Consider the following 13,395-nt stretch of genomic DNA (forward strand, 5'->3'; position numbering starts at 1 on the left):
CGCGCCTCCCAAAGTGGTCCTAGAAGTCCTGGCAAACAAAATAAGATCAACATCTGACATTCGAGGGATCAAAATAGGATCAAGGGAGTTTAAACTAAAGGCCTACGCAGACGACTTGATGCTATCCTTAGAAGAACCACAAAGAAGTACCGAGAAGGCGCTGGAAATACTAGAAGAATATGGCAGACTAGCAGGATTTAAGTTGAATAGATCAAAGACTAAGATATTAACAAAGAACTTGAGAAACGAGATAAAAGAAAAATTAGTGAGACAACATGGAATAGAAGTAACTAAAAAAATAAAATATTTAGGCATTTGGCTCACACCTAAAAATATAAATCTAATTGAAGAAAATTATACAACGACTTGGAACAAAGTTAAAAAAGACCTGGATGTCTGGAGCAGAATAAACCTTTCGTGGCTTGGTAGGATGGAGGCAATAAAAATGAATATTCTTCCCAGGATGTTGTTCCTCTTTCAAAACATCCCGGTTATTAGAGGAACTAAAATATTCAAAGATTGGCAGAAAGTCCTCTCAAGGTTTATATGGCAGGGAAGACGGCCAAGGATTAGATACAAACTACTTACAGACCGAAAGGAGAGAGGAGGACTGGCGGTCCCTAACCTAAGATTGTACTACGAAGCTGCCTGCTTATGCTGGGCAAAAGATTGGATAACTTTGGAAAACAAGGACTTATTGGAACTCGAGGGGGTAGAAAACAGGTCTGGCTGGCATGCCTACCTCTGGTCAAGCAAAGGAAAAGTTCATAAGAGTTTTTTGAGCCATATTATCAGAGGTCCGATATATGAAGTTTGGGAAAGAAACAAAAAACTGCTAGAACCCAAAACACCCTGGTGGCTATCTCCAACAGATATCCTATCATTTAAAAAAACAAATTTGGAGGAACAAAGCTTAACATATGAAGATCTACTGACAAGCTCCTATGAAGGTTGGAAGTTAAGACCGTATGAGGAGTTGAAAGAAAAGTTGAAGGGTTGGCTACATTACCACCAAATTAATGCAAGATGGACGGAAGATAAGAAAGTAGGAATGAGTGAAAAGAAATCAAAATTCCAAATTGAAATAATTGAAAGTAAATCTAAATTACTATCCAAAATGTATAATATTTTACTAGAATGGGACACAAAAGATGTAGAAATTAAAGAAGTTACGGTAAAGTGGGCAAGAGACTTGGGACATAACATAGAACATGAGAAATGGCTAAAATTATGGAATGAGGGAATAAAATTTACAGCAAGTGTTGCAATCAGAGAGAACCTAGAGAAAATGATATACAGATGGTATTTAACCCCAGAAAAATTAAATAGGATGTATAAGACCGGCAACAAGGCCTGCTGGAAATGCAAAACAAACGAAGGGAACTTCATACATAGGTGGTGGATGTGTGAGGGAATAAAAAAATTTTGGAATCAGATATACGATGAACTAAAAAAATTTTTTAGATACACATTCCCCAAAAAACCAGAGGCCTTTTTACTGGGGATGGTGGGAAAAGAAATACCAGAAAAAGATAAAACCCTGTTCCAATACGCAACAGCCGCGGCTAGAATGTTAATTGCTCAAAATTGGAAAAACTCAACTTTACCAACGGTGAAAGATTGGCAACTGAAACTTTATGGCTTTATAGAAATGGCAAAAATGACACAAAGAATTAGAAATCAAAAAAATACAAAGTTAAAAGAAGATTGGAATAAATTTATGGTATATATCGAAGGCAATTTTAGTAACTTACCAACTACAGTAGGTTTGACCTAAATCTTCCAATGTTACAAACTAAAAATCAACACCAGCTGTATGACGAAATCTTTAAAGGTAGAAATCCGAAATCAGGAGGGAGGGAAGTTGATGTTAGCAAACTGTCGGTGCGTGTTTTTTCCCTTTTTTCTTTTTTTTTCTTTTTTCTCTTTTCTTTTTTTTCTAAATTTTCTTTCCTTTTTTAATGCCTTTTTAAAATGTTATGTTTTCCTTTGGCTGTGTACTTTGGATGTGTATGATGAAAAAACTCAATAAAAAGTATTTATAAAAAAAAAACAACAAAGTGACCGGGAGCTCCTGAGAAGGGACGGGCAGGTCGGTCAGTCAGAAGAAGACCCCCAGCGGCGGGACTTTAGAAAGGAATGGAGCCGCGGGGCCGAGGAACGGCGTATTCGTCGCCGGCGAGGGACCGGGGTGAGGGGAGAATGGAGGGGACGGGAGTTCCCGCCGCCGGAGCGGGGCTTTTTTTCTGGGTTCGGCTAAGGTGACGTTGGTAGGAGGGGGTGGCTGCCTCCCGGCGCAAAGCCTGGGGAGGGCAGGCCGGTTCTTGCATGCAAAAGCACCACTGCCATCCTGCCGCCAGTATGGACCCCGGTATGGGCCCCCCCAATATTTTTTATAAGTCGGCGCCCCTGATCACATCCCATCAACGGAAGCCCTCATCTTCTCCTGCTCTGCCCTCTGCAATAGGCTCTGGGCGGCAGGAGAACCCCAAGAACAGCACACAAGGAAAGGGGGGGGTTGTAATTCTTTTGCAAGCAGAACAATCAAAATAGAGCAGCTGTTACGTCCCCTCTAAGAGTGCTTAAGCCATGCTTAGGAGATTCTGACTTAAGATTAGGTGCCCACTTTAAAGCTATTTCCTTTTCTCCCAGTTTTGGGAAGAGTTGGTTGACACAGACTTTTCATTACTAAAAAAGTTTGTAGTCTTTTGTTTTTAAATAACACCAGCAGCTTCTCTGGGTGACTTTTAGAAGACATCTGAAGGCAGCCCTGTATAGTGAAATTTTTAATGTTTGATGTTTTAATTTGTTGGAAGCTGCTCAGAGTGGTTGGGGCAAACCAGTCAGATGGGTGACATATAAATAAATTATTATTATTATTATTATTATTATTATTATTATTATTATTATCATTATCATTATCATTATCATTATCATTATTATTTTACAGATTCCCTGCAGACAGAATCTGAAGGAAACAGATTGGGTTGCATAACAATGATGAATGACATGGAAGGAAGAAGAATGCTCTGTGGGACAAACCCCTGTCAAAGGAAATGAAACTGTCACTTGTTTGCTAAATGTTGGCTACCAAGTGTATATAAAACTGAATTAAAAGTGACAGAATGAGTTTCATCTCCAGTACAGTATATTGGATTTATTTTTTTTGCTCAATCTCAGAGTCCAGTGCGTTCTCAATAGTTGCTCAGTCAGTTGCTAAGAAGGGGGAAATAAATAATCACTCTAGCTGTTATAGTTTTCATAAAAAGGCTAAAACCTGCAATCTATGGGCATGAAAAAAAAATGTTCCTGTTGGCTGATGTGATTCTGCAGTGCAGTATATCTTCTGTTGGCCTTGCACTTCTCCTTAGTCTTTCAGGTCCAACTCTAACTGCAGAGGATATTGTGCCTGAAACAAGCAAAGCCTCTGTCTTCTTTTCACAGGAAGTCCCTGTCCCTCACCCAAGTGGAGAAGTGAAGTCAATTTTGTAAACAAGAGTCTCCCATGGAACCTTGTCAAAACCCTTGCTGGTATGCTATTTAAAAAGCATTCCTTGATCTACCAGATCTAGTTGCTAAAAGAGAGAGAAGACTGGGCTGACATGACTTGTGATAGAGAAACCCAGACAATGTTGTATCCATGTAGTATGAGGACAACAAAAACCACAGGACAACAAAAATGGCCATGAAAAATGGCCCAGAAGACCTTAATACCTTTGCTGCAGTTGAGCACATTTTCTTTTAATTTTGTTATTTTAAGCTGACACCATTTTAATTATCTCTTTTGCTGCTGTTTCACTTTAACATTTAATTGCTGCTCATTTTATTGCCTTTTGATTGCTATTAGCCGCCTTGATCATTGCTTTGGTAAGTGGGAAGGCAAGATAGTTTTATTTCCCTGGGCCCAGGATCCTTAAGGCCGAATCCTGAGGATTCCCAAGGGCAGCAGGAAGCCAAGGGAGGACAAATGCCTGGAGAGAACTCCTCTGATTTCCTCAACTGCGAAGCAACCGTTGCACTCATCCAAGCTACAAAAATCATTTACCTTCTTTAATGTAATAACCGGGCCTGGAAAGGAATGGGAAAAAATCCCGTCTGGTCTGAAACGGACAACAGTTAATTCCATGGAAGCAGAGGAAGCAGGTTTTCCTATGACAGGAAGAGCTCTCAGAAATAATAAAGAGCAAGTTGTCGTGCTCACCTAGGAGTGCGTGTCTGGAATGTGGAATGGCAAATTCTTGACATTGTATAAACATCAAGGTGGCGCATTCCTGCCCTTCAGATTCTGGCGTGACATCCTGGCCTCTCAACAGTCCTTGTAATACTGTTCCTGTAACCAAAACTGAAAGTCAGCATTTGCACCCAGAGGGTGTGTCATTTTAGGGGGTGAAACTTAGTTTTTGCAATTTTTTTTCAGTGAGAGGTCTTAAAAAGATGGTTTGGGGTGTGAGTAATTCAAATCTGCTATTATTTTTGTGATTGGACAACATTTAGCTTAGTAAATCTATGTTTGATGTTTGATTAAAAAGCACATAAATGGCTTTCAGAAAACCAAATAATTTTAAGTTTCCCTCCTGAAAATGTCAGGTAATGCTATTTTAAACATTTTCTTTCTCTATATAAAACATATCCTACTAAGCACACAACATTAACTTGCAATCATAAAACAACATTAGAAAGTAATGACATCAGTTATTAAGAAATTTAAACAAGTTTAATCAAGTCTTGTTTTGATATCAGCCTCCAACTTGCTTCTTGGCCTCTGATGTAGCCCTCACATTTCTCATGCGTTGCCCTGAAGATATTCAATATCCACAGGGCAGTGGAAAGATCTGTTTGTTTGTTTGTTTGTTTGTTTGTTTGTTTGCTTGCTAATAATAATAATAATAATAATAATAATAATAATAATAATAATAATAATAATAATAATTTATTTATACCCCACCCATCTGGCTGGGTTTCCCCAGCCACTCTGTGCAGCTTCCAACAAAACACTAAAATACAATAACCTATTAAACATTAAAAGCTTCCCTAAACAGGGCTGCCTTCAAATGTCTTCTAAAAGTCTGGTAGTTGTTGTTCTCTTTGACATCTCCTGGGAGGGCGTTCCACAGGGCGGGCGCCACCACCAAGAAGGCCCTCTGCCTGGTTCCCTGTAACTTGGCTTCTCGCAGTGAGGGAACCGCCAGAAGGCCCTCGGAGCTGGACCTTGTTTGTTTCACAGACTTAAACATTGAAATAGTCCACAGCAAGACAAAAATGAGATAAAATACGAAAAGACAGATTCTGAAAACAATAAAACCAGTCCCACAACCACTAAAAACAATAGCACCATTTCTACATCATCATCATCATCATTAACCCACCTTTTTCCCTGACAGGAACGCAAGGACTTAATGTGAAAGGAAAAGAAAAAGTTACTGACATTTTTAGATTATTCATTATCTTTTTTGATTAAACTGATTTGCATTTGGACTCCAATAATGAATTGACACAAAGTGACTGTCGGTGGGTTTTTTTTGTATCTTCAAGGGCTATGCCATGGCAATGTTAGCAATATTCCTATATTTCATTGGACTACAACTTTTGCACTCAGTGCCAAGTCTAAACTATGCAGTAACTTCCCACGCCCAGGATTTTGCCCCACTTTCCTCCTCTGAACAAGCGAAGAAGATAAAACAAGAGCAGAGCAGAACTGGCTTATTGACACCTCATGCTAATGCATGTAAATTCCTTTTCTTGTTTCCTTCCCTTTGGGATTATCTCTTCTGGCAATTGTTTTAAGGTTAATGCTGCTGAATGAGACTCTTTCTTTATACTCCATTCAACCAGAAATATGACACTTTTTAAAGAAAGTCAGCGGACATAATTAAAAGGTAAGGAAGAACAGATTTTGGGATCCAGGCCCAGCGTCCCGAAGGCCCTTGCGGTGCCTTTTTAGATCACTCTCTCTTTGCGCTTGACATAAGCCTGTGACACAAGAGCAATGCAAGTCTTAATGGGCCAGCATCATATGCTATATTGCTGGAGGGCTTTTGTCATTCTGGGTGGGATTCAACTGATAAGTCCCACTAGTGGGAGCCCACACAAGGACTTCTGCTAGCATAAGGGGGCTCCTGTACCCCCTGAAATTGGCTCTGGTGGGGTTGGGGGGGGGAGGAGCCCATTCCCTCTGGAATGCCAAAAAGCTTGCACTGACAGAACAATATGACAGATGAATATATGAATTCAGTTACCTGAAAACTCTTGCCATTAGTTTGGGGCAGCCATGGGGCTTTTGTCCTTTGGCTTGTCAAAGAGCAGCCCAGCCCAGCCCTGGCCCAGCCCCTGGGTGCCCCTGAAGCAAGCTCTCCCAAACGGGAACTGGGTTTGGGAAGATAGGAAAGCTCTGTGGTGACTCATCAGTGGTGGCCATTTCTCCCATCATTATTTGATATTGCTGCCATTTCATAGTAAAAATGCATGTGTTCCCTAAAGAACATTTCTCTCCTTATGGGATGGCATGCTATAAAGCCAATAACACAAAAATTCTTTCCCTATTGTTGGCTGGAGGAACCAACAAATAAAATAATTTCTTTTTGTCATTTATAGCTGACTAATTTCCCCCAATTAGGAGAATAACTTTGTTAAGACCAGCAGAAATGTCACAAAATAGCTTTTATGAGTTCTCCAGAATTGTATATTTTTTTCTTTCTTTAAAGGCCAACGTTTTGCCTAATTTTCCTGTCACAGCAGTAACAGGGAACCGTAATGGGCATCCTATACCTGCCCCTTACTATTGCAAGCTGGAACCTGAATTAAGGTGGGGGGTGAACTCCTGCGCTGTTCCTGCGGCCACTTCAGCTGATGACCAGCCTCCACATTTCATTGGCTTTGTTTACTCCATTTCACTCGTGAGATTCCTGCTGACCACAGGAAAAGGGCGGTGGGGTTAGGAAGTGGTCTTTTGTTCTGTTGAATGTTTTATGTTTCGCACACTTGAAAACTTGAAGCTATGCTCTCTGATCACAGCTTTCAAAATATTTGACCCTTTTCCCTGGACCTGTATTGAATGTAGAAGAGAATCCGATGTGCCTTCTTGATTTCAGGGGGTTTTGCAGGGAAGGTGGGGAAAACCAGGCAGCACACAGAGCCGAGAGATGCACAGCGGCAGGAACGTCCCACAGCCTGCAAAAGAAAGAATAGAGATCCATTAGCTGGGACCTCCGTGAAAGCGGCCTTGGCATTTCTTTCAGGTAAGGATTAATGGAGCAACAACTGTAAATATCATTCAAATCACAATAAAAGGAGGCAACTCTCCCAAAGACCTAGAAACGTCCCACTATCAGCTAATTGTTCTAGGTTAATCCTTGATGAATCCAGTTTTAAAGGAAGAGAGGCCAACACTCCGGCTTCTCCTTTCCCTCCCTCTTCTGTTTTTATAGCTGAGAACAGATAACGCCATCCAGACTCTCTGCACATGTGCTGGGACACATTGTTCTTTTCGTTGTTCCATACAGGCCAGGTTAGTGTCTGGGAAGTACTGAGTGAGAATCTCATGTGGAAGGCACAAGGCAAGATCTGCTGATGTGGTCCTCACTCCCCCCCCCCAAAAAAAGAATCTGGTTTTTTAAAAACAGGATGTGGTTTCTTTGGTTTAAAATAAAGCCCTCTGCACATACCCTTATGTGAAAAAGAGGGGTGATCATTTCATCTGGCGAGCTCTTTGGGGTGTGACCCAAAGGGAAAGGCCCTTAGGCTGACTAATCCCCTCCCCCCGGGGGTGGAGTCATGGACGTTTGTGATGAGTTTGTGGGTGCCGGACTCCTCTCTTCTCTGGATCCAGCAAGTGCTCAAAGCTAATCCAGCCAGGCTGATCCTGAACAAAGGAAAGGGGCCTCTGTGTAGGGTTGCCATGTGTCCAGGAAAACCCAGACATGTCCTCTTTGGGGGGGGGGTTCAACATGCCCACCTGGGCAGATTTTTACATTTTAAAGGAAATGTCTAGGTTTTGGAGTTGGTGGGCTTGGGCTGCTCTGCAGCCACTGCCAGCCTGAGCCAGGGAAAGAAGGGCCTGGGCGCTTGGGCTGGCAGTGACTTAGGCTGCCCCTTTTTTTGCTCTTCAACAGGGGCACCAACTATAGGGGGCTCTGGGTGCCTGAGCATCCACAAAAATGTTGTGGGTGCTCATCACCCACACTGCAGGGCCCCTGGCACAACTCTGGAGATGCTTTCAGAGGTCTCGGAACCCGACTTGCAATGCCACCGGATGTCAGGTGCCAAGGCTGGGTGGCACAGGCTTGACATCATGACATCACATGCACGGGCACCCATAACCGGGGGCCAAGCTCTTCCAGATATGGCAGCCCCACCTGCGTGCCAGATGCCAAATGAGTGGGGTCCCTCCTTTAACTCTCAGACAGTTTGAAAAACAAAGCCTGAGTTTTAAAGCACGGTTTGCAGGGATGTGACCTAAAAAAAGCAAATCAGCAAGCAGAGGATCAGAGAGCAAAGGCTTGATTTCTGTGTGACTCCAAGTCTGCAGTTATGGGAGAAGCGGATGCCGTGCCCTCCTCCCTCGTAGGCTCAGGCTGTATAGATGTGTCCATAAACCATAAGGACATCACTGTCTCTGCTGTGCCTCATTCCCAAAGGAAGTGCTTGGAAGCCCCGGCCTCTCGCACAGCTCAGAGACTGGGGTGGCTGGCAACAAGAAGAAGAACCTGCTGCTTCAGACCAATGGCCCGCCTAGTCCAGCGTCCGGTTCTCACAGTGGCCACCCAGATCATAGAATCATAGAGTTGGAAGGGACCCCGAGGGTCATCTAGTCCAACCCCCTAAAGGGCAGGAATCTCAGCTCAAGAATCCATGATCTACTGGTAGATCCCTGGCTGATCCTAGTAGATCGCGGGATCCTTATTGTGTGGAAAAAGTTATGGGAATAAAGCTAAAAAACTGTGCAATCACCCCCCAAAGAAGCTCAACAACTCTGGGCAATCCCCCCCCCCCCCGCTCCTCCTCCCTCCAGTGACAAGGGGTAGATCACTGCCAGTTTTTTTATGCCAGGAGTAGATCGCAGTCTCTTGGGAGCTGGACAGGCCTGCTCTGAAACAATGACAGAAGTGGAGGTTTGCCTCCTTATTTCGCAGTGAAGATGGCTGGGCATCTGTAGCACCCAAACTGTTCCATGGCGTATCCTTTTATTTTTTTAAATTTTTATTTTAAAAATGTTCAAATAGCTGTAATGTATACAGATAGTTATCCTATCCAGGATCCCCCCCCCAACTTGTTTGGCTCTTTCTGTAAACATATCTGATATGAGTTTAAGAAAACCATTTTCTAATGTCTGAAGTAGAGGCGTGGGAAATTCCTCAAATAAGGCTGAGCTTCCTTTGATTGTTAAAGCACAAAGGAAAAGGCTGGAACTGCAGTCAAGTTCCTGTCTCTCTTTAACCCATTCATCTAGATTGGAAAAACAGGCCCCAGCATCATGGCTGCTTTGGGGTGCAGAAAAATATTTTTGTTAGAGAAATTACAAATCAAGGTCCAGGCAGTGAAGTAATAGCAAGGAGCGGCATATAAGGAGTCAGTGAGAAGATTTCATGAGCAAAGCTAGGAGGCTAAAAGGTTCAGAGAAAGTGCCTATGGGTGTGTTCTGTATATAATGCATATTGTAACAGGTAAAAAAGCATGAGCTGTTGAATAGTGTAGAATATAATCCAATTTTGGAGATATATGCATAGTTCATGATTAATATTTTTATTTATTGTTTTTTCGATAGTGGCTTGTTGCTGATTTTTTTCTCTGGATCTACTTTTTATATTTTATGAATATATCAGGGGAAAAAATAATTGAGACAAAAACCTCATTAAAAATATGTTTTAAAAAACAATATTTAAGAAACATGGTATATAGACGTCCACACAGGGTTCCCTGTCTTTACTTTTCAAAATGAATGTGCTCAGCTTTGCTTTATTTGATAGTTTCAAAGCAACATGAGGCCACTTTTAAATTTCCTTGTTTTCCCCACTGCTTGAATGAATGCAGAATGTGTGATGTGACCATGTTTGCGAAGGATGGCGATTCCCAGGCCTCTGACCAATCTCCTTCTGGCTTATCCCTGCCTGCCCAAATCCTTCCTCCCACTGTGATACGGAATCTGACAGATGGAAGGAGCTCAGCTTGTCTAGCACCAATCTCTCGACAGGATATCCGGTGTCTAATTTTCTTGTCCGGAGGCTGTTTCCGTATCGCTGTAGGATTCAGATCATGGAAATATAGCGGCATCTTCTTAAGAATCACCTGAAGGAAGGGGCCAGTGAATAGATCCCTGACCAAATAGTAGGGGTTTGGACAGACCCCCAGAGTCAGCCTGTCTCCAGCCCTTTAGAGAATTCCACTCTGCCTTCTGAGCGCCTCTGCTCTCTCCACTCGGACCTTACCTTTGGCAATGGCCCACTCTGCCAGATGCTGCAGCAGCCACACACAGGAGAAGCAGAGGCCAGGCACGGACCTCTGGATCTCTCATTCTGCTGCACTTACTGCACGCTTGGTGTCTGAGGTGGGCTAAAATTCTTCTTCAGTCCCTTCCACACTAGAGGATGCATCACTCTCATCCTCATCACTCTCATCAGGACGTTACACCACCACAACTCAAATGAAACAATAAAAACAAACATAGAATAACTGCCCAAACTTTCCCCATGCGAGGGTGAAAGATGGGTAATCCTTGGGAGCAGGACCAACACGCAAGTCCACAGCAGAATAACTGAATTGCCATTTCAATGGGTTGGATTCAGAGTCATGCTGAGAGGTGACTCACTGAGGAGACTTGTCCCATTCTTTTCAATGGGCCTCTTCTCGGTGCTTAGCCACACTTCCTCTTGTTCTTCTGCTTTCCCCCTGGGGAATCAGCTCTTGAGTGCTCAATCAGAGCAAACAGCAATTTGGGTTTTCTCTGGATTGACAGGCCTGTCCACACTGCCGCTTGTCCTGTGCCTAGAAAGTGTGGGTCTGACCAGTTTCCCCCTTGCCCCAATGCTTTCCCAGGGAAAACCCACACTTTAGTGCTAAATCAGAACAAATGTCAATCCAGAGGAAACACGAATTGCTCTTTGCTCTGATTGAGCACTAAAGAGCGGCTTTCCTCGAGGGGAAACAGGGATGAGAGGAAGGGTGGATGAGTGCCCACTATTTAGGTCCAGTTACTATTGTCCCCCGGGTTGTCGTATAAATGGCCTTCAAACCAGGGCCAACTGTATATGATGCTTATGCTTATACAAAAATATTTTCCTTTCCTTTTAGATTTTTTATATATGGAGGTGGGATGGATGTTTGGGTGGGCTTGGGAATTTGTTAGATTTTGATGAATTTGTAATTTTTGCAGTTTTATTTGTATTGTTTTATTGCTTTCTGGGTTGTTTTTGTTTTATTGTTTTAAGGTTTTATTGTTTTAGGCTGCGAAAGAATAACATTAATTGCCATCAATGGAGGCCACTATGAGGCCTGGGATTGCTACCGTGGAGGGGCGAGGGAGGTATGGCGGTGGGGGCAGATGTTATAGGCGAAGGGGATCGAGATATGGATACGCTCGTACCCCTTCCAATCTGCGCCCCATCCCGAGGGACGAGGGTAGGGTGAGCAAGGATTACTCACCTCCGTCACTGGTGCTGTGCAATGCCAGGTCTATAGGCAATAAAACCGCCACGCTGTGAGATTTCTTTATCTCGCAGGGGGTCGACCTGGCTTGTGTGACGGAGACCTGGGTGCGCGAAGGGGCAACAGTTACCTTACGAGAGATGGCGCCCCCGGGTTTCTCCGTCCTCCACCAGTCGCGGACTGTGGGCCGGGGGGGAGGGGTGGCATTATTAATCCGGGAAGATTGTCCTTTCAGGGCTCTACCATCGCCATCGATCCCCGGCATTGAATGTGTTGGCCTAGTGTGGGGCTCCGAGGAGAGCTTGGCTGTCTGGCTGGTGTACCGGCCACCTAGCGCACCAGCAGCCACCCTGTCAGGCCTATTGGAGGCGGTGGCCGGCTGGGCCTTGGAGTTCCCTAACCTATTGGTACTGGGGGACTTCAACATCCATGCTGATGCCACTCCCTCCTCACAGGCTCTGGACCTGGTGTCTTCCATGGCGACACTAGGGCTCTCCCAGTTTGTTTCGGGCCCCACGCATCAAGCAGGCCACACGCTGGATTTGATCTTTGGCGTAGGTATAGATGTGATCATGTCTCCTTCGATGAAGGTGCCATGGTCTGATCACTACGCTCTGAAAGCCAGGATTGACTTTCCGCCCCCACCCTGCTTAGGTGGCAAGCCAATTTGGGCTCGCCCGCGGAGGCTGATGGACCCTGATAGATTCCGTCAGGCCTTGCGGGACCTTGCTCCCCCTGGCGACTCATTGACTGAGCTTGTTGAGGGCTGGAATATCCAGCTCCTGGCAGCCATCGATGAGATCGCACCTAAGCGCCCTCTGCGACCCCGCAAAAACCGGGCTCCCTGGTTTACCGAGGAGCTCCGGAAAATGAAGCGGGACCTCAGACGGCTAGAGCGAGTATGGCGGGGTGCCCGTGACAGAGCCTCAAGAACATCTTATAGGGCTTTTATGAAAACCTACGAGATGGCGGTGAAGGCTGCTAAGAAGTCATACTTCTCGGCCTCCATTGCATCCGCTAGCTCTCGCCCAGCGCAATTATTTAGTATAATCAGGTCTTTAACGTCCCTTGTGGGACAGCCAAATTTAAATAACAATTTGACACTTAGCTGTGAGGCATTTGCGAGCTTTTTTGCGGAGAAGGTCTTGTTGCTCCGCCATGACCTCCCTGCCAATTTGGATACAATAAAGGAACTGGAGGCCCCTCGACTGTCCTCGGGTCCAGTATTGGACCACTTCGACCGGATATCCCCAGCCGATGTGGACAGACTCCTCCGAGCTGGAAAGCCCACCACCTGTCCTCTCGACCCGTGCCCGTCTTGGCTGATTAGAGCGTGTCCAGACGAGGTGCGGGCCCTCCTGGGGGATATCATCAATTTGTCCCTTGGCACGGGGACATTCCCAGGGGAACTGAAGGAGGCAGTGGTGCGCCTGCTCTTAAAGAAAACATCATTAGATCCTTTAGATCTATCCAATTACCGCCCGGTTTCGAATCTTCCGTTCCTGGGTAAGGTGATTGAGAGAGCGGTTGCCGAACAGCTTGGTGGGTTTCTGGATGAAACATCGGCTTTGGATCCATTCCAGTCCGGCTTCCGCACTGGTCATGGGACCGAGACGGCTCTGGTCGCCCTAACAGATGATCTTCGTAGACAGCTGGATCGAGGCGGGTCGGGGCTGCTGATTCTTCTAGATCTATCAGCAGCTTTCGACATGGTCGATCACGAACTTCTGGACCACCGCCTTGCCGACGTGGGGATCC

At 44.7% G+C, this 13,395-nt stretch overlaps 1 protein-coding gene across 16 annotated transcripts in view; it reads left to right on the forward strand.

Moving 5' to 3' along the window:
- The first annotated feature begins 6,889 nt into the window (after positions 1-6,889).
- The window catches only part of ADGRF5 (adhesion G protein-coupled receptor F5), a 47,384-nt gene continuing 40,878 nt past the window's right edge, over positions 6,890-13,395 (forward strand). For 15 of the 16 annotated variants that reach the window (XM_083495041.1, XM_083495050.1, XM_083495051.1 and 12 more), the window contains exon 1: positions 6,949-7,235. The gene's annotated coding sequence lies outside the window, so the exon portion shown is untranslated. Of the gene's footprint in view, positions 7,236-13,395 lie in introns of all 16 variants that reach the window. The other variant, XM_083495056.1, reaches the window with a different exon arrangement.

This window comes from Podarcis liolepis (assembly GCF_965112155.1).
Source record: "Podarcis liolepis genome assembly, chromosome: 3".
NCBI classification, from domain to species: Eukaryota; Metazoa; Chordata; class Lepidosauria; order Squamata; family Lacertidae; genus Podarcis; species Podarcis liolepis.